General features: G+C 41.9%; 71 pseudogenes; all 71 read left to right on the top strand.

Moving 5' to 3' along the window:
- Positions 1-164: 164 nt before the first annotated feature.
- LOC142746495 (5S ribosomal RNA) lies at positions 165-283 on the top strand (annotated as a pseudogene).
- Positions 284-350: 67 nt separating this feature from the next.
- On the top strand, positions 351-469 carry LOC142744238 (5S ribosomal RNA; annotated as a pseudogene).
- A 67-nt stretch (positions 470-536) lies between these two features.
- Positions 537-655, top strand: LOC142747768 (5S ribosomal RNA; annotated as a pseudogene).
- Positions 656-722: 67 nt separating this feature from the next.
- LOC142745079 (5S ribosomal RNA) lies at positions 723-841 on the top strand (annotated as a pseudogene).
- Positions 842-908: 67 nt separating this feature from the next.
- Positions 909-1,027, top strand: LOC142744038 (5S ribosomal RNA; annotated as a pseudogene).
- A 67-nt stretch (positions 1,028-1,094) lies between these two features.
- On the top strand, positions 1,095-1,213 carry LOC142744497 (5S ribosomal RNA; annotated as a pseudogene).
- A 253-nt stretch (positions 1,214-1,466) lies between these two features.
- On the top strand, positions 1,467-1,585 carry LOC142747319 (5S ribosomal RNA; annotated as a pseudogene).
- A 67-nt stretch (positions 1,586-1,652) lies between these two features.
- On the top strand, positions 1,653-1,771 carry LOC142744333 (5S ribosomal RNA; annotated as a pseudogene).
- A 67-nt stretch (positions 1,772-1,838) lies between these two features.
- Positions 1,839-1,957, top strand: LOC142744066 (5S ribosomal RNA; annotated as a pseudogene).
- A 67-nt stretch (positions 1,958-2,024) lies between these two features.
- On the top strand, positions 2,025-2,143 carry LOC142744835 (5S ribosomal RNA; annotated as a pseudogene).
- Positions 2,144-2,210: 67 nt separating this feature from the next.
- Positions 2,211-2,329, top strand: LOC142744629 (5S ribosomal RNA; annotated as a pseudogene).
- Positions 2,330-2,396: 67 nt separating this feature from the next.
- LOC142745268 (5S ribosomal RNA) lies at positions 2,397-2,515 on the top strand (annotated as a pseudogene).
- A 67-nt stretch (positions 2,516-2,582) lies between these two features.
- On the top strand, positions 2,583-2,701 carry LOC142744846 (5S ribosomal RNA; annotated as a pseudogene).
- A 67-nt stretch (positions 2,702-2,768) lies between these two features.
- Positions 2,769-2,887, top strand: LOC142744237 (5S ribosomal RNA; annotated as a pseudogene).
- A 67-nt stretch (positions 2,888-2,954) lies between these two features.
- On the top strand, positions 2,955-3,073 carry LOC142745149 (5S ribosomal RNA; annotated as a pseudogene).
- Positions 3,074-3,140: 67 nt separating this feature from the next.
- On the top strand, positions 3,141-3,259 carry LOC142743847 (5S ribosomal RNA; annotated as a pseudogene).
- Positions 3,260-3,513: 254 nt separating this feature from the next.
- LOC142747318 (5S ribosomal RNA) lies at positions 3,514-3,632 on the top strand (annotated as a pseudogene).
- A 67-nt stretch (positions 3,633-3,699) lies between these two features.
- LOC142747316 (5S ribosomal RNA) lies at positions 3,700-3,818 on the top strand (annotated as a pseudogene).
- A 67-nt stretch (positions 3,819-3,885) lies between these two features.
- On the top strand, positions 3,886-4,004 carry LOC142745721 (5S ribosomal RNA; annotated as a pseudogene).
- A 67-nt stretch (positions 4,005-4,071) lies between these two features.
- Positions 4,072-4,190, top strand: LOC142747133 (5S ribosomal RNA; annotated as a pseudogene).
- A 67-nt stretch (positions 4,191-4,257) lies between these two features.
- LOC142745916 (5S ribosomal RNA) lies at positions 4,258-4,376 on the top strand (annotated as a pseudogene).
- Positions 4,377-4,443: 67 nt separating this feature from the next.
- On the top strand, positions 4,444-4,562 carry LOC142745679 (5S ribosomal RNA; annotated as a pseudogene).
- A 67-nt stretch (positions 4,563-4,629) lies between these two features.
- On the top strand, positions 4,630-4,748 carry LOC142744037 (5S ribosomal RNA; annotated as a pseudogene).
- A 67-nt stretch (positions 4,749-4,815) lies between these two features.
- LOC142744496 (5S ribosomal RNA) lies at positions 4,816-4,934 on the top strand (annotated as a pseudogene).
- A 67-nt stretch (positions 4,935-5,001) lies between these two features.
- Positions 5,002-5,120, top strand: LOC142746514 (5S ribosomal RNA; annotated as a pseudogene).
- A 67-nt stretch (positions 5,121-5,187) lies between these two features.
- Positions 5,188-5,306, top strand: LOC142744678 (5S ribosomal RNA; annotated as a pseudogene).
- Positions 5,307-5,373: 67 nt separating this feature from the next.
- On the top strand, positions 5,374-5,492 carry LOC142744332 (5S ribosomal RNA; annotated as a pseudogene).
- A 67-nt stretch (positions 5,493-5,559) lies between these two features.
- Positions 5,560-5,678, top strand: LOC142746160 (5S ribosomal RNA; annotated as a pseudogene).
- A 67-nt stretch (positions 5,679-5,745) lies between these two features.
- Positions 5,746-5,864, top strand: LOC142744628 (5S ribosomal RNA; annotated as a pseudogene).
- A 67-nt stretch (positions 5,865-5,931) lies between these two features.
- On the top strand, positions 5,932-6,050 carry LOC142746489 (5S ribosomal RNA; annotated as a pseudogene).
- Positions 6,051-6,117: 67 nt separating this feature from the next.
- Positions 6,118-6,236, top strand: LOC142746013 (5S ribosomal RNA; annotated as a pseudogene).
- A 67-nt stretch (positions 6,237-6,303) lies between these two features.
- Positions 6,304-6,422, top strand: LOC142744236 (5S ribosomal RNA; annotated as a pseudogene).
- A 67-nt stretch (positions 6,423-6,489) lies between these two features.
- Positions 6,490-6,608, top strand: LOC142747756 (5S ribosomal RNA; annotated as a pseudogene).
- A 67-nt stretch (positions 6,609-6,675) lies between these two features.
- LOC142743846 (5S ribosomal RNA) lies at positions 6,676-6,794 on the top strand (annotated as a pseudogene).
- A 254-nt stretch (positions 6,795-7,048) lies between these two features.
- Positions 7,049-7,167, top strand: LOC142744366 (5S ribosomal RNA; annotated as a pseudogene).
- A 253-nt stretch (positions 7,168-7,420) lies between these two features.
- LOC142747234 (5S ribosomal RNA) lies at positions 7,421-7,539 on the top strand (annotated as a pseudogene).
- A 253-nt stretch (positions 7,540-7,792) lies between these two features.
- LOC142744331 (5S ribosomal RNA) lies at positions 7,793-7,911 on the top strand (annotated as a pseudogene).
- Positions 7,912-7,978: 67 nt separating this feature from the next.
- Positions 7,979-8,097, top strand: LOC142745580 (5S ribosomal RNA; annotated as a pseudogene).
- Positions 8,098-8,164: 67 nt separating this feature from the next.
- On the top strand, positions 8,165-8,283 carry LOC142743881 (5S ribosomal RNA; annotated as a pseudogene).
- A 67-nt stretch (positions 8,284-8,350) lies between these two features.
- LOC142744987 (5S ribosomal RNA) lies at positions 8,351-8,469 on the top strand (annotated as a pseudogene).
- A 67-nt stretch (positions 8,470-8,536) lies between these two features.
- Positions 8,537-8,655, top strand: LOC142745143 (5S ribosomal RNA; annotated as a pseudogene).
- Positions 8,656-8,722: 67 nt separating this feature from the next.
- LOC142745769 (5S ribosomal RNA) lies at positions 8,723-8,841 on the top strand (annotated as a pseudogene).
- Positions 8,842-8,908: 67 nt separating this feature from the next.
- LOC142745579 (5S ribosomal RNA) lies at positions 8,909-9,027 on the top strand (annotated as a pseudogene).
- Positions 9,028-9,094: 67 nt separating this feature from the next.
- Positions 9,095-9,213, top strand: LOC142744265 (5S ribosomal RNA; annotated as a pseudogene).
- Positions 9,214-9,280: 67 nt separating this feature from the next.
- On the top strand, positions 9,281-9,399 carry LOC142744744 (5S ribosomal RNA; annotated as a pseudogene).
- Positions 9,400-9,466: 67 nt separating this feature from the next.
- On the top strand, positions 9,467-9,585 carry LOC142745251 (5S ribosomal RNA; annotated as a pseudogene).
- A 67-nt stretch (positions 9,586-9,652) lies between these two features.
- On the top strand, positions 9,653-9,771 carry LOC142745267 (5S ribosomal RNA; annotated as a pseudogene).
- A 67-nt stretch (positions 9,772-9,838) lies between these two features.
- Positions 9,839-9,957, top strand: LOC142745442 (5S ribosomal RNA; annotated as a pseudogene).
- A 67-nt stretch (positions 9,958-10,024) lies between these two features.
- LOC142744235 (5S ribosomal RNA) lies at positions 10,025-10,143 on the top strand (annotated as a pseudogene).
- A 67-nt stretch (positions 10,144-10,210) lies between these two features.
- LOC142747856 (5S ribosomal RNA) lies at positions 10,211-10,329 on the top strand (annotated as a pseudogene).
- Positions 10,330-10,396: 67 nt separating this feature from the next.
- LOC142743845 (5S ribosomal RNA) lies at positions 10,397-10,515 on the top strand (annotated as a pseudogene).
- A 254-nt stretch (positions 10,516-10,769) lies between these two features.
- On the top strand, positions 10,770-10,888 carry LOC142744365 (5S ribosomal RNA; annotated as a pseudogene).
- Positions 10,889-10,955: 67 nt separating this feature from the next.
- LOC142746350 (5S ribosomal RNA) lies at positions 10,956-11,074 on the top strand (annotated as a pseudogene).
- Positions 11,075-11,327: 253 nt separating this feature from the next.
- LOC142744234 (5S ribosomal RNA) lies at positions 11,328-11,446 on the top strand (annotated as a pseudogene).
- Positions 11,447-11,513: 67 nt separating this feature from the next.
- LOC142747744 (5S ribosomal RNA) lies at positions 11,514-11,632 on the top strand (annotated as a pseudogene).
- A 67-nt stretch (positions 11,633-11,699) lies between these two features.
- Positions 11,700-11,818, top strand: LOC142743844 (5S ribosomal RNA; annotated as a pseudogene).
- A 254-nt stretch (positions 11,819-12,072) lies between these two features.
- LOC142744364 (5S ribosomal RNA) lies at positions 12,073-12,191 on the top strand (annotated as a pseudogene).
- A 253-nt stretch (positions 12,192-12,444) lies between these two features.
- LOC142747233 (5S ribosomal RNA) lies at positions 12,445-12,563 on the top strand (annotated as a pseudogene).
- Positions 12,564-12,816: 253 nt separating this feature from the next.
- Positions 12,817-12,935, top strand: LOC142744330 (5S ribosomal RNA; annotated as a pseudogene).
- Positions 12,936-13,002: 67 nt separating this feature from the next.
- LOC142745578 (5S ribosomal RNA) lies at positions 13,003-13,121 on the top strand (annotated as a pseudogene).
- A 67-nt stretch (positions 13,122-13,188) lies between these two features.
- On the top strand, positions 13,189-13,307 carry LOC142743880 (5S ribosomal RNA; annotated as a pseudogene).
- Positions 13,308-13,374: 67 nt separating this feature from the next.
- Positions 13,375-13,493, top strand: LOC142744986 (5S ribosomal RNA; annotated as a pseudogene).
- Positions 13,494-13,560: 67 nt separating this feature from the next.
- Positions 13,561-13,679, top strand: LOC142745142 (5S ribosomal RNA; annotated as a pseudogene).
- Positions 13,680-13,746: 67 nt separating this feature from the next.
- On the top strand, positions 13,747-13,865 carry LOC142745768 (5S ribosomal RNA; annotated as a pseudogene).
- Positions 13,866-13,932: 67 nt separating this feature from the next.
- Positions 13,933-14,051, top strand: LOC142745577 (5S ribosomal RNA; annotated as a pseudogene).
- Positions 14,052-14,118: 67 nt separating this feature from the next.
- LOC142744254 (5S ribosomal RNA) lies at positions 14,119-14,237 on the top strand (annotated as a pseudogene).
- Positions 14,238-14,304: 67 nt separating this feature from the next.
- On the top strand, positions 14,305-14,423 carry LOC142744743 (5S ribosomal RNA; annotated as a pseudogene).
- A 67-nt stretch (positions 14,424-14,490) lies between these two features.
- On the top strand, positions 14,491-14,609 carry LOC142744627 (5S ribosomal RNA; annotated as a pseudogene).
- Positions 14,610-14,676: 67 nt separating this feature from the next.
- LOC142745266 (5S ribosomal RNA) lies at positions 14,677-14,795 on the top strand (annotated as a pseudogene).
- Positions 14,796-14,862: 67 nt separating this feature from the next.
- On the top strand, positions 14,863-14,981 carry LOC142744845 (5S ribosomal RNA; annotated as a pseudogene).
- A 67-nt stretch (positions 14,982-15,048) lies between these two features.
- Positions 15,049-15,167, top strand: LOC142744233 (5S ribosomal RNA; annotated as a pseudogene).
- The last annotated feature ends 62 nt before the right edge of the window (positions 15,168-15,229 follow it).

Below are 15,229 nucleotides of genomic sequence, written 5' to 3'. Positions count from 1 at the left end.
ATGTGCCTCCTCTCGTTAGATTGCAGAAGTTACCCAGCTTAACGCCTCACTAGTACCAGTGTGGGAGACTGTCTGGGAATCCGTGGTGTGGTTGACTTTTTATTATGTTGTTAATATTTAGTTTCACAATAGATTAAATAGGACTATGGATTAAAGCATTTAACGTCAATGGCTATTCTAAGCTGAATGTGCCTGCTCTCGTCAGATCGCAGAAGTTACACAGCTTAAGGCCTCGCTAGTACCAGTGTGGGAGACTGTCTGGGAATCCGTGGAGCGGTTGAATTTTTATTATGTCGTTTAGATTTTGTTTCACAATCGATTAAAAAGGACTATGGATTAAAGCATTTAATGTCAATGGCCATTCTAAGCTGAATGTCCCTGCTCTCGTCAGATCGCAGAAGTTACACAGCTTAAGGCCTCACTAGTACCAGTGTGGGAGACTGTCTGGGAATCCGTGGTGCGGTTGACTTTTTATTATGTCGTTTAGATTTTGTTTCACAATCGATTAAAAAGGACTATGGATTAAAGCATTTGTTGTCAATGGCCATTCTAAGCTGAATGTGCCTGCTCTCGTCAGATCGCAGAAGTTTAGCAGCTTAAGGCCTTGCTAGTACCAGTGTGGGAGACTGTCTGGGAATCCGTGGTGCGGTTGACTTTTTATGATGTCGTTTAGATTTTGTTTCACAATCAATTAAAAAGGACTATGTATTAAAGCATTTAATGTCAATGGCCATTCTAAGCTGAATGTCCCTGCTCTCGTCAGATCGCAGAAATTACACAGCTTAAGGCCTCGCTAGTACCAGTGTGGGAGACTGTCTGAGAATCCGTGGTGCGGTTGACTTTTTATTATGTCGTTTAGATTTTGTTTCACAATCGATTAAAAAGGACTATGGATTAAAGCATTTAATGTCAATGGCCATTCTAAGCTGAATGTCCCTGCTCTCGTCAGATCGCAGAAGTTACACAGCTTAAGGCCTCGCTAGTACCAGTGTGGGAGACTGTCTGGGAATCCGTGGTGCGGTTGACTTTTTATTATGTCGTTTAGATTTTGTTTCACAATCGATTAAAAAGGACTATGGATTAAAGCATTTAATGTCAATGGCCATTCTAAGCTGAATGTGCCTGCTCTCGTCAGATCGCAGGAGTTACACAGCTTAAGGCCTCGCTAGTACCAGTGTGGGAGACTGTCTGGGAATCCGTGGTGCGGTTGACTTTTTATTATGTCGTTTAGATTTTGTTTCACAATAGATTAAATAGGACTATGGATTAAGGCTTTTAATGTCAATGGCCGTTCTAAGCTGAATGTGCCTGCTCTCGTCAGATGGCAGAAGTTACACAGCTTAAGGCCTCGCTAGTACCAGTGCGGGAGACTGTCTGGGAATCCGTGGTGCGGTTGACTTTTTATTATGTCGTTTAGATTTTGTTTCACAATCGATTAAAAAGGACTATGGATTAAAGCATTTAATGTCAATGGCCATTCTAAGCTGAATGTGCCTGCTCTCGTCAGATCGCAGAAGTTACACAGCTTAAGGCCTCGCTAGTACCAGTGTGGGAGACTGTCTGGGAATCCGTGGTGCGGTTGACTTTTTATTATGTCGTTTAGATTTTGTTTCACAATAGATTAAATAGGACTATGGATTAAAGCATTTAACGTCAATGGCCATTCTAAGCTGAATGTGCCTGCTCTCGTCAGAACGCAGAAGTTACACAGCTTAAGGCCTCGCTAGTACCAGTGTGGGAGACTGTCTGGGAATCCGTGGTGCGGTTGAATTTTTATTATGTCGTTTAGATTTTGTTTCACAATCGATTAAAAAGGACTATGGATTAAAGCATTTAATGTCAATGGCCATTCTAAGCTGAATGTCCCTGCTCTCGTCAGATCGCAGAAGTTACACAGCTTAAGGCCTCGCTAGTACCAGTGTAGGAGACTGTCTGGGAATCCGTGGTGCAGTTGGCTTTTTATTATGTTGTTTAGATTTTGTTTCACAATAGATTGAATAGGACTATGGATTAAGGCTTTTAATGTCAATGGCCATTCTAAGCTGAATGTGCCTGCTCTCGTCAGATCGCAGAAGTTACACAGCTTAAGGCCTCGCTAGTACCAGTGTGGGAGACTGTCTGGGAATTCGTGGTGCAGTTGACTTTTTATTATGTCGTTTAGATTTTGTTTCACAATAGATTAAATAGGAGTATGGATTAAAGCATTTAACGTCAATGGCCATTCTAAGCTGAATGTGCCTGCTCTCGTCAGATCGCAGAAGTTACACAGCTTAAGGCCTCGCTAGTACCAGTGTGGTAGACTGTCTGGGAATCCGTGGTGCAGTTGACTTTTTATTATGTAGTTTAGATTTTGTTTCACAATCGATTAAAAAGGACTATGGATTAAAGCATTTAATGTCAATGGCCATTCTAAGCTGAATGTGCCTGCTCTCGTCAGATCGCAGAAGTTACACAGCTTAAGCCCTCGCTAGTACCAGTGTGGGAGACTGTCTGGGAATCCGTGGTGCGGTTGACTTTTTATTATGTCGTTTAGATTTTGTTTCACAATCGATTAAAAAGGACTATGGATTAAAGCATTTAATGTCAATGGCCATTCTAAGCTGAATGTGCCTGCTCTCGTCAGATCGCAGAAGTTACACAGCTTAAGGCCTCGCTAGTACCAGTGTGGGAGACTGTCTGGGAATCCGTGGTGCGGTTGAATTTTTATTATGTCGTTTAGATTTTGTTTCACAATCGATTAAAAAGGACTATGGATTAAAGCATTTAATGTCAATGGCCATTCTAAGCTGAATGTCCCTGCTCTCGTCAGATCGCAGAAGTTACACAGCTTAAGGCCTCACTAGTACCAGTGTGGGAGACTGTCTGGGAATCCGTGGTGCGGTTGACTTTTTATTATGTCGTTTAGATTTTGTTTCACAATCGATTAAAAAGGACTATGAATTAAAGCATTTATTGTCAATGGCCATTCTAAGCTGAATGTGCCTGCTCTCGTCAGATCGCAGAAGTTTAGCAGCTTAAGGCCTTGCTAGTACCAGTGTGGGAGACTGTCTGGAAATCCGTGGTGCGGTTGACTTTTTATTATGTCGTTTAGATTTTGTTTCACAATCAATTAAAAAGGACTATGTATTAAAGCATTTAATGTCAATGGCCATTCTAAGCTGAATGTCCCTGCTCTCGTCAGATCGCAGAAATTACACAGCTTAAGGCCTCGCTAGTACCAGTGTGGGAGACTGTCTGGGAATCCGTGGTGCGGTTGACTTTTTATTATGTCGTTTAGATTTTGTTTCACAATCGATTAAAAAGGACTATGGATTAAAGCATTTAATGTCAATGGCCATTCTAAACTGAAGGTGCCTGCTCTCGTCAGATCGCAGAAGTTACACAGCTTAAGGCCTCGCTAGTACCAGTGTGGTAGACTGTCTGGGAATCCGTGGTGCGGATTGACTTATTATTATGTCGTTTAGATTTTGTTTCACAATCGATTAAATAGGACTATGGATTAAAGCATTTAATGTCAATGGCCATTCTAAGCTGAATGTGCCTGCTCTCGTCAGATCGCAGAAGTTACACAGCTTAAGGCCTCGCTAGTACCAGTGTGGGAGACTGTCTGGGAATCCGTGGTGCGGTTGACTTTTTATTATGTCGTTTAGATTTTGTTTCACAATCGATTAAAAAGGACTATGGATTAAAGCATTTAATGTCAATGGCCATTCTAAGCTGAATGTGCCTGCTCTCGTCAGATCGCAGAAGTTACACAGCTTAAGGCCTCGCTAGTACCAGTGTGGGAGACTGTCTGGGAATCCGTGGTGCGGTTGACTTTTTATTATGTCGTTTAGATTTTGTTTCACAATCGATTAAAAATGACTATGGATTAAAGCATTTAATGTCAATGGCCATTCTAAGCTGAATGTGCCTGCTCTCGTCAGATCGCAGAAGTTACACAGCTTAAGGCCTCGCTAGTACCAGTGTGTGAGACTGTCTGGGAATCCGTGGTGCGGTTGACTTTTTATTATGTCGTTTAGATTTTGTTTCACAATCAATTAAAAAGGACTATGGATTAAAGCATTTAATGTCAATGGCCATTCTAAGCTGAATGTGCCTGCTCTCTTTAGATCGCAGTAGTTACACAGCTTAACGCCTCGCTAGTACCAGTGTGGGAGACTGTCTGGGAATCCGTGGTGCGGTTGACTTTTTATTATGTCGTTTAGATTTTGTTTCACAATAGATTAAATAGGACTATGGATTAAAGCATTTAACGTCAATGGCCGTTCTAAGCTGAATGTGCCTGCTCTCGTCAGATCGCAGAAGTTACACAGCTTAAGGCCTCGCTAGTACCAGTGTGGGAGACTGTCTGGGAATCCGTGGTGCGGTTGAATTTTTATTATGTCGTTTAGATTTTGTTTCACAATCGATTAAAAAGGACTATGTATTAAAGCATTTAATGTCAATGGCCATTCTAAGCTGAATGTCCCTGCTCTCGTCAGATCGCAGAAATTACACAGCTTAAAGCCTCGCTAGTACCAGTGTGGGAGACTGTCTGGGAATCCGTGGTGCGGTTGACTTTTTATTATGTCGTTTAGATTTTGTTTCACAATCGATTAAAAAGGACTATGGATTAAAGCATTTAATGTCAATGGCCATTCTAAGCTGAATGTCCCTGCTCTCGTCAGATCGCAGAAGTTACACAGCTTAAGGCCTCGCTAGTACCAGTGTGGGAGACTGTCTGGGAATCCGTGGTGCGGTTGACTTTTTATTATGTCGTTTAGATTTTGTTTCACAATCGATTAAAAAGGACTATGGATTAAAGCATTTAATGTCAATGGCCATTCTAAGCTGAATGTGCCTGCTCTCGTCAGATCGCAGGAGTTACACAGCTTAAGGCCTCGCTAGTACCAGTGTGGGAGACTGTCTGGGAATCCGTGGTGCGGTTGACTTTTTATTATGTCGTTTAGATTTTGTTTCACAATAGATTAAATAGGACTATGGATTAAGGCTTTTAATGTCAATGGCCGTTCTAAGCTGAATGTGCCTGCTCTCGTCAGATGGCAGAAGTTACACAGCTTAAGGCCTCGCTAGTACCAGTGTGGGAGACTGTCTGGGAATCCGTGGTGCGGTTGACTTTTTATTATGTCGTTTAGATTTTGTTTCACAATCGATTAAAAAGGACTATGGATTAAAGCATTTAATGTCAATGGCCATTCTAAGCTGAATGTGCCTGCTCTCGTCAGATCGCAGAAGTTACACAGCTTAAGGCCTCGCTAGTACCAGTGTGGGAGACTGTCTGTGAATCCGTGGTGCGGTTGACTTTTTATTATGTCGTTTAGATTTTGTTTCACAATAGATTAAATAGGACTATGGATTAAAGCATTTAATGTCAATGGCCATTCTAAGCTGAATGTGCCTGCTCTCGTCAGAACGCAGAAGTTACACAGCTTAAGGCCTCGCTAGTACCAGTGTGGGAGACTGTCTGGGAATCCGTGGTGCGGTTGAATTTTTATTATGTCGTTTAGATTTTGTTTCACAATCGATTAAAAAGGACTATGGATTAAAGCATTTAATGTCAATGGCCATTCTAAGCTGAATGTCCCTGCTCTCGTCAGATCGCAGAAGTTACACAGCTTAAGGCCTCGCTAGTACCAGTGTAGGAGAATGTCTGGGAATCCGTGGTGCAGTTGGCTTTTTATTATGTTGTTTAGATTTTGTTTCACAATAGATTGAATAGGACTATGGATTAAGGCTTTTAATGTCAATGGCCATTCTAAGCTGAATGTGCCTGCTCTCGTCAGATCGCAGAAGTTACACAGCTTAAGGCCTCGCTAGTACCAGTGTGGTAGACTGTCTGGGAATCCGTGGTGCAGTTGACTTTTTATTATGTAGTTTAGATTTTGTTTCACAATCGATTAAAAAGGACTATGGATTAAAGCATTTAATGTCAATGGCCATTCTAAGCTGAATGTGCCTGCTCTCGTCAGATCGCAGAAGTTATACAACTTAAGCCCTCGCTAGTACCAGTGTGGGAGACTGTCTGGGAATCCGTGGTGCGGTTGACTTTTTATTATGTCGTTTAGATTTTGTTTCACAATCGATTAAAAAGGACTATGGATTAAAGCATTTAATGTCAATGGCCATTCTAAGCTGAATGTGCCTGCTCTCGTCAGATCGCAGAAGTTACACAGCTTAAGGCCTCGCTAGTATCAGTGTGGGAGACTGTCTGGGAATCCGTGGTGCGGTTGAATTTTTATTATGTCGTTTAGATTTTGTTTCACAATCGATTAAAAAGGACTATGGATTAAAGCATTTAATGTCAATGGCCATTCTAAGCTGAATGTCCCTGCTCTCGTCAGATCGCAGAAGTTACACAGCTTAAGGCCTCACTAGTACCAGTGTGGGAGACTGTCTGGGAATCCGTGGTGCGGTTGACTTTTTATTATGTCGTTTAGATTTTGTTTCACAATCGATTAAAAAGGACTATGGATTAAAGCTTTTATTGTCAATGGCCATTCTAAGCTGAATGTGCCTGCTCTCGTCAGATCGCAGAAGTTTAGCAGCTTAAGGCCTTGCTAGTACCAGTGTGGGAGACTGTCTGGGAATCCGTGGTGCGGTTGACTTTTTATTATGTCGTTTAGATTTTGTTTCACAATCAATTAAAAAGGACTATGTATTAAAGCATTTAATGTCAATGGCCATTCTAAGCTGAATGTCCCTGCTCTCGTCAGATCGCAGAAATTACACAGCTTAAGGCCTCGCTAGTACCAGTGTGGGAGACTGTCTGGGAATCCGTGGTGCGGTTGACTTTTTATTATGTCGTTTAGATTTTGTTTCACAATCGATTAAAAAGGACTATGGATTAAAGCATTTAATGTCAATGGCCATTCTAAACTGAAGGTGCCTGCTCTCGTCAGATCGCAGAAGTTACACAGCTTAAGGCCTCGCTAGTACCAGTGTGGTAGACTGTCTGGGAATCCGTGGTGCGGATTGACTTATTATTATGTCGTTTAGATTTTGTTTCACAATCGATTAAATAGGACTATGGATTAAAGCATTCAACGTCAATGGCCATTCTAAGCTGAATGTGCCTGCTCTCGTCAGAACGCAGAAGTTACACAGCTTAAGGCCTCGCTAGTACCAGTGTGGGAGACTGTCTGGGAATCCGTGGTGCGATTGAATTTTTATTATGTCGTTTAGATTTTGTTTCACAATCGATTAAAAAGGACTATGGATTAAAGCATTTAATGTCAATGGCCATTCTAAGCTGAATGTCCCTGCTCTCGTCAGATCGCAGAAGTTACACAGCTTAAGGCCTCGCTAGTACCAGTGTGGCAGGCTGTCTGGGAATCCGTGGTGCGGTTGAGTTTTTATTATGTCGTTTAGATTTTGTTTCACAATCGATTAAAAAGGACTATGGATTAAAGCATTTAATGTCAATGGCCATTCTAAGCTGAATGTCCCTGCTCTCGCCAGATCTCAGAAGTTACACAGCTTAAGGCCTCGCTAGTACCAGTGTGGGAGACTGTCTAGGAATCCGTGGTGCGGTTGACTTTTTATTATGTCGTTTAGATTTTGTTTCACAATCGATTAAAAAGGACTATGGATTAAAGCATTTAATGACAATGGCCATTCTAAGCTGAATGTGCCTGCTCTCGTCAGATCGCAGAAGTTACACAGCTTAAGGCCTCGCTAGTACCAGTGTGGGAGACTGTCTTGTAATCCGTGGTGCGGTTCACTTTTTATTATGTCGTTTAGATTTTGTTTCACAATAGATTAAATAGGACTATGGATTAAAGCTTTTAACGTCAATGGCCATTCTAAGCTGAATGTGCCTGCTCTCGTCAGAACGCAGAAGTTACACAGCTTAAGGCCTCGCTAGTACCAGTGTGGGAGACTGTCTGGGAATCCGTGGTGCGGTTGAATTTTTATTATGTCGTTTAGATTTTGTTTCACAATCGATTAAAAAGGACTATGGATTAAAACATTTAATGTCAATGGCCATTCTAAGCTGAATGTGCCTGCTCTCGTCAGATGGCAGAAGTTACACAGCTTAAGGCCTCGCTAGTACCAGTGTGGGAGACTGTCTGGGAATCCGTGGTGCGGTTGACTTTTTATTATGTCGTTTAGATTTTGTTTCACAATCGATTAAAAAGGACTATGGATTAAAGCATTTAATGTCAATGGCCATTCTAAGCTGAATGTCCCTGCTCTCGTCAGATCGCAGAAGTTACACAGCTTAAGGCCTCGCTAGTACCAGTGTAGGAGACTGTCTGGGAATCCGTGGTGCGGTTGGCTTTTTATTATGTTGTTTAGATTTTGTTTCACAATAGATTGAATAGGACTATGGATTAAGGCTTTTAATGTCAATGGCCATTCTAAGCTGAATGTGCCTGCTCTCGCCAGATCGCAGAAGTTACACAGCTTAAGGCCTCGCTAGTACCAGTGTGGGAGACTGTCTGGGAATCCGTGGTGCGGTTGACTTTTTATTATGTCGTTTAGATTTTGTTTCACAATAGATTAAATAGGACTATGGATTAAAGCATTTAACGTCAATGGCCATTCTAAGCTGAATGTGCCTGCTCTCGTCAGATCGCAGAAGTTACACAGCTTAAGGCCTCGCTAGTACCAGTGTGGGAGACTGTCTGGGAATCCATGGTGCGGTTGACTTTTTATTATGTCGTTTAGATTTTGTTTCACAATCGATTAAAAAGGACTATGGATTAAAGCATTTAATGTCAATGGCCATTCTAAGCTGAATGTGCCTGCTCTCGTCAGATCGCAGGAGTTACACAGCTTAAGGCCTCGCTAGTACGAGTGTGGGAGACTGTCTGGGAATCCGTGGTGCGGTTGACTTTTTATTATGTCGTTTAGATTTTGTTTCACAATAGATTAAATAGGACTATGGATTAAGGCTTTTAATGTCAATGGCCATTCTAAGCTGAATGTGCCTGCTCTCGTCAGATGGCAGAAGTTACACAGCTTAAGGCCTCGCTAGTACCAGTGTGGGAGACTGTCTGGGAATCCGTGGTGCGGTTGACTTTTTATTATGTCGTTTAGATTTTGTTTCACAATAGATTAAATAGGACTATGGATTAAAGCATTTAACGTCAATGGCCATTCTAAGCTGAATGTGCCTGCTCTCGTCAGAACGCAGAAGTTACACAGCTTAAGGCCTCGCTAGTACCAGTGTAGGAGACTGTCTGGGAATCCGTGGTGCAGTTGGCTTTTTATTATGTTGTTTAGATTTTGTTTCACAATAGATTGAATAGGACTATGGATTAAGGCTTTTAATGTCAATGGCCATTCTAAGCTGAATGTGCCTGCTCTCGCCAGATCGCAGAAGTTACACAGCTTAAGGCCTCGCTAGTACCAGTGTGGGAGACTGTCTGGGAATTCGTGGTGCAGTTGACTTTTTATTATGTCGTTTAGATTTTGTTTCACAATAGATTAAATAGGACTATGGATTAAAGCATTTAACGTCGATGGCCATTCTAAGCTGAATGTGCCTGCTCTCGTCAGATCGCAGAAGTTACACAGCTTAAGGCCTCGCTAGTACCAGTGTGGTAGACTGTCTGGGAATCCGTGGTGCAGTTGACTTTTTATTATGTAGTTTAGATTTTGTTTCACAATCGATTAAAAAGGACTATGGATTAAAGCATTTAATGTCAATGGCCATTCTAAGCTGAATGTGCCTGCTCTCGTCAGATCGCAGAAGTTACACAGCTTAAGCCCTCGCTAGTACCAGTGTGGGAGACTGTCTGGGAATCCGTGGTGCGGTTGACTTTTTATTATGTCGTTTAGATTTTGTTTCACAATCGATTAAAAAGGACTATGGATTAAAGCATTTAATGTCAATGGCCATTCTAAGCTGAATGTGCCTGCTCTCGTCAGATCGCAGAAGTTACACAGCTTAAGGCCTCGCTAGTACCAGTGTGGGAGACTGTCTGGGAGTCCGTGGTGCGGTTGAATTTTTATTATGTCGTTTAGATTTTGTTTCACAATCGATTAAAAAGGACTATGGATTAAAGCATTTAATGTCAATGGCCATTCTAAGCTGAATGTCCCTGCTCTCGTCAGATCGCAGAAGTTACACAGCTTAAGGCCTCACTAGTACCAGTGTGGGAGACTGTCTGGGAATCCGTGGTGCGGTTGACTTTTTATTATGTCGTTTAGATTTTGTTTCACAATCGATTAAAAAGGACTATGGATTAAAGCATTTATTGTCAATGGCCATTCTAAGCTGAATGTGCCTGCTCTCGTCAGATCGCAGAAGTTTAGCAGCTTAAGGCCTTGCTAGTACCAGTGTGGGAGACTGTCTGGGAATCCGTGGTGCAGTTGACTTTTTATTATGTCGTTTAGATTTTGTTTCACAATCAATTAAAAAGGACTATGTATTAAAGCATTTAATGTCAATGGCCATTCTAAGCTGAATGTCCCTGCTCTCGTCAGATCGCAGAAATTACACAGCTTAAGGCCTCGCTAGTACCAGTGTGGGAGACTGTCTGGGAATCCGTGGTGCGGTTGACTTTTTATTATGTCGTTTAGATTTTGTTTCACAATCGATTAAAAAGGACTATGGATTAAAGCATTTAATGTCAATGGCCATTCTAAACTGAAGGTGCCTGCTCTCGTCAGATCGCAGAAGTTACACAGCTTAAGGCCTCGCTAGTACCAGTGTGGTAGACTGTCTGGGAATCCGTGGTGCGGATTGACTTATTATTATGTCGTTTAGATTTTGTTTCACAATCGATTAAATAGGACTATGGATTAAAGCATTTAATGTCAATGGCCATTCTAAGCTGAATGTGCCTGCTCTCGTCAGAACGCAGAAGTTACACAGCTTAAGGCCTCGCTAGTACCAGTGTGGGAGACTGTCTGGGAATCCGTGGTGCGATTGAATTTTTATTATGTCGTTTAGATTTTGTTTCACAATCGATTAAAAAGGACTATGGATTAAAGCATTTAATGTCAATGGCCATTCTAAGCTGAATGTCCCTGCTCTCGTCAGATCGCAGAAGTTACACAGCTTAAGGCCTCGCTAGTACCAGTGTGGGAGGCTGTCTGGGAATCCGTGGTGCGGTTGAGTTTTTATTATGTCGTTTAGATTTTGTTTCACAATCGATTAAAAAGGACTATGGATTAAAGCATTTAATGTCAATGGCCATTCTAAGCTGAATGTCCCTGCTCTCGCCAGATCGCAGAAGTTACACAGCTTAAGGCCTCGCTAGTACCAGTGTGGGAGAAAGTCTAGGAATCCGTGGTGCGGTTGACTTTTTATTATGTCGTTTAGATTTTGTTTCACAATCGATTAAAAAGGACTATGGATTAAAGCATTTAATGTCAATGGCCATTCTAAGCTGAATGTCCCTGCTCTCGTCAGATCGCAGAAGTTACACAGCTTAAGGCCTCACTAGTACCAGTGTGGGAGACTGTCTGGGAATCCGTGGTGCGGTTGACTTTTTATTATGTCGTTTAGATTTTGTTTCACAATCGATTAAAAAGGACTATGGATTAAAGCTTTTATTGTCAATGGCCATTCTAAGCTGAATGTGCCTGCTCTCGTCAGATCGCAGAAGTTTAGCAGCTTAAGGCCTTGCTAGTACCAGTGTGGGAGACTGTCTGGGAATCCGTGGTGCGGTTGACTTTTTATTATGTCGTTTAGATTTTGTTTCACAATCAATTAAAAAGGACTATGTATTAAAGCATTTAATGTCAATGGCCATTCTAAGCTGAATGTCCCTGCTCTCGTCAGATCGCAGAAATTACACAGCTTAAGGCCTCGCTAGTACCAGTGTGGGAGACTGTCTGGGAATCCGTGGTGCGGTTGACTTTTTATTATGTCGTTTAGATTTTGTTTCACAATCGATTAAAAAGGACTATGGATTAAAGCATTTAATGTCAATGGCCATTCTAAACTGAAGGTGCCTGCTCTCGTCAGATCGCAGAAGTTACACAGCTTAAGGCCTCGCTAGTACCAGTGTGGTAGACTGTCTGGGAATCCGTGGTGCGGATTGACTTATTATTATGTCGTTTAGATTTTGTTTCACAATCGATTAAATAGGACTATGGATTAAAGCATTCAACGTCAATGGCCATTCTAAGCTGAATGTGCCTGCTCTCGTCAGAACGCAGAAGTTACACAGCTTAAGGCCTCGCTAGTACCAGTGTGGGAGACTGTCTGGGAATCCGTGGTGCGATTGAATTTTTATTATGTCGTTTAGATTTTGTTTCACAATCGATTAAAAAGGACTATGGATTAAAGCATTTAATGTCAATGGCCATTCTAAGCTGAATGTCCCTGCTCTCGTCAGATCGCAGAAGTTACACAGCTTAAGGCCTCGCTAGTACCAGTGTGGCAGGCTGTCTGGGAATCCGTGGTGCGGTTGAGTTTTTATTATGTCGTTTAGATTTTGTTTCACAATCGATTAAAAAGGACTATGGATTAAAGCATTTAATGTCAATGGCCATTCTAAGCTGAATGTCCCTGCTCTCGCCAGATCTCAGAAGTTACACAGCTTAAGGCCTCGCTAGTACCAGTGTGGGAGACTGTCTAGGAATCCGTGGTGCGGTTGACTTTTTATTATGTCGTTTAGATTTTGTTTCACAATCGATTAAAAAGGACTATGGATTAAAGCATTTAATGACAATGGCCATTCTAAGCTGAATGTGCCTGCTCTCGTCAGATCGCAGAAGTTACACAGCTTAAGGCCTCGCTAGTACCAGTGTGGGAGACTGTCTTGTAATCCGTGGTGCGGTTCACTTTTTATTATGTCGTTTAGATTTTGTTTCACAATAGATTAAATAGGACTATGGATTAAAGCTTTTAACGTCAATGGCCATTCTAAGCTGAATGTGCCTGCTCTCGTCAGAACGCAGAAGTTACACAGCTTAAGGCCTCGCTAGTACCAGTGTGGGAGACTGTCTGGGAATCCGTGGTGCGGTTGAATTTTTATTATGTCGTTTAGATTTTGTTTCACAATCGATTAAAAAGGACTATGGATTAAAACATTTAATGTCAATGGCCATTCTAAGCTGAATGTGCCTGCTCTCGTCAGATGGCAGAAGTTACACAGCTTAAGGCCTCGCTAGTACCAGTGTGGGAGACTGTCTGGGAATCCGTGGTGCGGTTGACTTTTTATTATGTCGTTTAGATTTTGTTTCACAATCGATTAAAAAGGACTATGGATTAAAGCATTTAATGTCAATGGCCATTCTAAGCTGAATGTCCCTGCTCTCGTCAGATCGCAGAAGTTACACAGCTTAAGGCCTCGCTAGTACCAGTGTAGGAGACTGTCTGGGAATCCGTGGTGCGGTTGGCTTTTTATTATGTTGTTTAGATTTTGTTTCACAATAGATTGAATAGGACTATGGATTAAGGCTTTTAATGTCAATGGCCATTCTAAGCTGAATGTGCCTGCTCTCGCCAGATCGCAGAAGTTACACAGCTTAAGGCCTCGCTAGTACCAGTGTGGGAGACTGTCTGGGAATCCGTGGTGCGGTTGACTTTTTATTATGTCGTTTAGATTTTGTTTCACAATAGATTAAATAGGACTATGGATTAAAGCATTTAACGTCAATGGCCATTCTAAGCTGAATGTGCCTGCTCTCGTCAGATCGCAGAAGTTACACAGCTTAAGGCCTCGCTAGTACCAGTGTGGGAGACTGTCTGGGAATCCATGGTGCGGTTGACTTTTTATTATGTCGTTTAGATTTTGTTTCACAATCGATTAAAAAGGACTATGGATTAAAGCATTTAATGTCAATGGCCATTCTAAGCTGAATGTGCCTGCTCTCGTCAGATCGCAGGAGTTACACAGCTTAAGGCCTCGCTAGTACGAGTGTGGGAGACTGTCTGGGAATCCGTGGTGCGGTTGACTTTTTATTATGTCGTTTAGATTTTGTTTCACAATAGATTAAATAGGACTATGGATTAAGGCTTTTAATGTCAATGGCCATTCTAAGCTGAATGTGCCTGCTCTCGTCAGATGGCAGAAGTTACACAGCTTAAGGCCTCGCTAGTACCAGTGTGGGAGACTGTCTGGGAATCCGTGGTGCGGTTGACTTTTTATTATGTCGTTTAGATTTTGTTTCACAATAGATTAAATAGGACTATGGATTAAAGCATTTAACGTCAATGGCCATTCTAAGCTGAATGTGCCTGCTCTCGTCAGAACGCAGAAGTTACACAGCTTAAGGCCTCGCTAGTACCAGTGTAGGAGACTGTCTGGGAATCCGTGGTGCAGTTGGCTTTTTATTATGTTGTTTAGATTTTGTTTCACAATAGATTGAATAGGACTATGGATTAAGGCTTTTAATGTCAATGGCCATTCTAAGCTGAATGTGCCTGCTCTCGCCAGATCGCAGAAGTTACACAGCTTAAGGCCTCGCTAGTACCAGTGTGGGAGACTGTCTGGGAATTCGTGGTGCAGTTGACTTTTTATTATGTCGTTTAGATTTTGTTTCACAATAGATTAAATAGGACTATGGATTAAAGCATTTAACGTCAATGGCCATTCTAAGCTGAATGTGCCTGCTCTCGTCAGATCGCAGAAGTTACACAGCTTAAGGCCTCGCTAGTACCAGTGTGGTAGACTGTCTGGGAATCCGTGGTGCAGTTGACTTTTTATTATGTAGTTTAGATTTTGTTTCACAATCGATTAAAAAGGACTATGGATTAAAGCATTTAATGTCAATGGCCATTCTAAGCTGAATGTGCCTGCTCTCGTCAGATCGCAGAAGTTACACAGCTTAAGCCCTCGCTAGTACCAGTGTGGGAGACTGTCTGGGAATCCGTGGTGCGGTTGACTTTTTATTATGTCGTTTAGATTTTGTTTCACAATCGATTAAAAAGGACTATGGATTAAAGCATTTAATGTCAATGGCCATTCTAAGCTGAATGTGCCTGCTCTCGTCAGATCGCAGAAGTTACACAGCTTAAGGCCTCGCTAGTACCAGTGTGGGAGACTGTCTGGGAATCCGTGGTGCGGTTGAATTTTTATTATGTCGTTTAGATTTTGTTTCACAATCGATTAAAAAGGACTATGGATTAAAGCATTTAATGTCAATGGCCATTCTAAGCTGAATGTCCCTGCTCTCGTCAGATCGCAGAAGTTACACAGCTTAAGGCCTCACTAGTACCAGTGTGGGAGACTGTCTGGGAATCCGTGGTGCGGTTGACTTTTTATTATGTCGTTTAGATTTTGTTTCACAATCGATTAAAAAGGACTATGGATTAAAGCAT

The sequence above is a fragment of the Rhinoderma darwinii genome, chromosome 2, assembly GCF_050947455.1.
Source record: "Rhinoderma darwinii isolate aRhiDar2 chromosome 2, aRhiDar2.hap1, whole genome shotgun sequence".
NCBI lineage: Eukaryota > Metazoa > Chordata > Amphibia > Anura > Rhinodermatidae > Rhinoderma > Rhinoderma darwinii.
This window is presented reverse-complemented; position numbering and strand designations above follow the sequence as displayed.